Here is a 3,929-nt window from a genome sequence, read left to right on the forward strand (position 1 = left end):
GTAAGAATACAATAGTCAATAGCTTTTCTTTTAAAGTAAGAATACCATGTTCTTGGAAGTTTTTTTTGTGAAGCTGCCAACCCTTCCCAAAACTTTGGAAGGGGTAATCAGTAAGGAAAAGTTCAAAAAGAATCTAGAGCTTATAGTCTTGATAAAAGCTATCTAATATTTTCATCATCATAATATTTATTTTCCTGCAACTTCATGTTCATCAATTCATATGTTTTTTTCTAGTAACTTCCACTTCCTTCATGGGTTTGTAATAATACTGATGGAATCTGCTATTTTGCTGATGGTGTAGTACCTTGGTTCTCGAAGGTGGGCAGTTTAGTCTTTCCCATAAATTTCAATTATGTAACAAGTTTTTACATCTATTCTGACTGTTCTGATTTTGCAATCACCAACTACAGAACAATTCAGTTCATTCTTTTTTCAAGAAGAATATGTTGAATTAGGGAAAAGGAATGGGATTAGGAAGAGGAACATTAATTTCTTGCTCATGCTATCAAATGTATCTACAGTTACCTGCCACTAGCAATAGGTAATATTGTAAGCTTGCTCATGCTATCAAATGTACTTGAACTTTTAGTTGCCCCCTCTGTGCATTCGTAGTCATCAGTTGTTCCTTTAAGCAAATACTCCACTTCCTCTTCATTCGAAGTACTTTGCACCTACGGATGCTTTTGTATCAATGATGCCAATATTCCTTCCAGTTCCATAGCTACTTCCTTCATGGTAGGCCTTTCATCTCCTTGAACATGTAAGCATCTTGCTGCAAGTGTTGAGACTTTGATAATCTCGTTATGATCATCATTTTTCTGCAGCTGTTCAACAAGAATCTGGAAGAGTCGTCCCTGTTTTAAAGAAGATAGAAAAATCATGGCTAGGTTCCTCTCTTCCTCTGGCCTATCAAAGCTAAGAGCTTTTTTTCCAGTCATTAGTTCCACTAACACTACCCCAAAACTGTAAACGTCACTCTTATCTGTCAGCTGGTTCGTCTGCATATATTCAGGATCTAAGTAGCCTAGTGTTCCTTGCACCATTGTCTTCAGTTGTTTCTATTGCTATTCTAAGTCTGATGTCCCATGTAATAGCTGATGACTTGCCTTTGTTGTGGATGTGATCATAGAGTGTACCATTTGGAATGAACTCATAAACCAATAATGGGACTTCTGTTTCCAAGCAACATCCAATCAACTTTACCACATTTGACAAAACTGTAAAATTGGTCCCTGTGGTATTCAAAATACTTTGGATAGGGTCCAAAAAGTTTGCAGCTTGCATGGATGGTCCAAAATCAAGATTTTTTTTGTTGTTTTGGTCTAAAAAAACTTGAAAAGACGATTTTGCCCTTTTATTTTCTTTTTTCTTTTTTTTATAATTATTTTAACATTATTTTAATTTTAAAAAAAATTTATTAAAAGAATTTTCCACCAACCGCCCACCATTCTCTCTCTCTCTCTCTCTCTCTCACACACACACACACAAGAAAAACCCACCTTCACCTCCCCTACCCCCACTCCCGATCTTCTTCTTCCCAGTTCACCTTTAACTTAAAGTACACTCACATACACACAATTAAATACGTTGCCGTTTAACCCTTTCTCTATTCCCAGCGAACAATCCCAGCTCACCATTGTTTCTCAACAAATTCTTGCAGATTTCGACATCTTCTCTGTTGTTGGAGCTAATAAACCGTTACAGTTAGTTGACTTAAGAGTCTCGATCAAACCTGGTGAGACAATTGTAATTAGGTTTGAAGGAATCACTGGAAGCCCATTGGTTAGTGGAATCTGCATAAGGAGTCACCACATTTCTATGATTGATTTGAGAAATGATAAACACTTCATTAATAAATTGCTCTATCTGGGTTTGGGTTTGATCTGCTAGTTTGGACTTCTTTATGGCAACTGTTCTACTATCTGATAGTATTCCTTTATAAACTGTGCCATAGCCACCCTTACCAATAATCCTGTTATCATGATAGTTGTTGGTTGCCCTCTTAAGCTCCTCTATGGTAAAGACTTTTGCTTGATCATTAGCTCCACCATCCCTAGAAATCCGTTGTTGCAACAGGATTCCACAATTTTGCTTGAAGAATTTTTCTCTAAGGATCATAAGTTTACGTTTCTTGAGTCTGAGGTACAACCAATTAAGAAACACAATCAGAAAGATGGCAGCAAATGAGGAACCTGCAAACAAGATACTTTAATTTATAAGTTGTAGTAGTATGAGCTCAACATGAAAGGATTGTCACTTTACTTACCTGCTGAAATCTTTATAAGCATTTATTGATCTGCAGTGCATCCTGTTCCAACTTTCCAGCCATCTCCATAATAACCTTTTCGACATTTACATGTATACTTTATTCAGTTCATTCTTTGTAATAGTAGGTAACAACAACAATTATGGTAGTTGGTCGCCAGGTTTTTCTCTCTTTCATCTGTTTGACTATTTTTAACATGGGTCAAAGAAAAACTAAAACATCTTATTGAAATTTTGTAGGCTGGTGGACTATTATCTTTCATATCTGAGTTGGTTCTCAACTTGTATAAGAATAACATAAAATATTTTGGCATCCGAGTGTAAGAAAATAATATTTGAAATCATAAGTTCCTTAATAATACTTTATTGTGTTACATGTACTTTATTACTTACTCATAATATATACTTCAATCTGATTATTGATTATATTTGGTGAGATCGTGTTCTCTGTTCTTGATGCTGCATCAGATAGGGAACCAAAAGTGAGGGGTCAGGAGTGAGCAGATGCTTTTACAAGAAATGCTTTACAATATTGAAGGAAATTTGGATAAAGTAAAACATGAGCTACAGAAGGCGAAATTAATGCTTAATGAAACATTTACGACTTTGCCACTTGAACCTGCACATTCAACAGTTCCTTTGGATTACAAGAATAACACCATTCCATTAAAGAGGTGCTGTTTAGAATTTTGCATCTATAGATGACTATATGTACTTCATACAAGTTTACATGATACTCTTCAATATAATTGTAAATGTGGTGCAAGGGTAGTTCTAAATATTTGCATCTGGTTTCAGGGGTTACTCAAGGAAAATGCAAATGGTAGCAAATACTGGGCATATGGAGGTGACTTTGGAGATACACCAAATGACTTAGATTTTTGCTTAAATGGTCTCATATGGCCTGATCGGACTCCTCATCCTGCTCTAAATGGTGATTACTATAATTTTTTTGCTTAGTATTTAGGTTTTTGTTTAGTTATTTCCAACAAAAATGTTCCCATGATGAATCTTTTGGTAGAGACAATGTATAAGAATTACTTCATTAAGCTAATTATGATGCGATCCTTTGTTTATTTGTTTTTAGAGGTTATGTATTGCTATCAAGTATCAACCAATTAAAATTTCGTTCACCAATGGCGTAATTAAGCTATCAATATCATCACTCTTACTTATTTGTCTATATAATTTTCATGAAAATGTTTATGTTGCGCATTATATATTCATATGTCAAGTTGTGCTTTCTATATAGAAAATGTTAACCTTGGTCTTTGCGTTTTTTGTTCATAGATTACAAACACCAATTTCTTTCAAACAAAAATAGATCTAGAGTTTAATTGGGTGATTGAAGGTGATGGATGTAAACTTGATTCTGGAACTCCCAGTCTACCAACATTAGAGTTTAATTGGGTGATTGAAGGTGATTTTGGTTCTTGAAATGGGACTCAAGATATCATATTTTGGCATAGCTAGAAGCTTTGGAGGAAACGAGACTCAAGAAAAAGTAAACACACAGAGATTTATTGGCACATGGTAAGCTAGATGATGCAATTGTATATAAATGAGTTCATTTTTTTATAACATTTACTCACTTTTGGAATAATTATTTGTATTTGACATATTAGTGAAATGAATTATCTTTGTTATTTATAGTATTTTATTTT

General features: G+C 34.4%; 1 pseudogene; it reads right to left on the minus strand.

Annotated features, from left to right (window-relative positions):
- Positions 1–521: 521 nt before the first annotated feature.
- On the minus strand, positions 522–2,528 carry LOC145099323 (wall-associated receptor kinase 1-like; annotated as a pseudogene).
- Between the last annotated feature and the right edge of the window lie 1,401 nt (positions 2,529–3,929).

Source organism: Lactuca serriola, chromosome 4 (assembly GCF_051521515.1).
Source record: "Lactuca serriola cultivar US96UC23 chromosome 4, Lser_US96UC23_V15, whole genome shotgun sequence".
Lineage (NCBI taxonomy): Eukaryota > Viridiplantae > Streptophyta > Magnoliopsida > Asterales > Asteraceae > Lactuca > Lactuca serriola.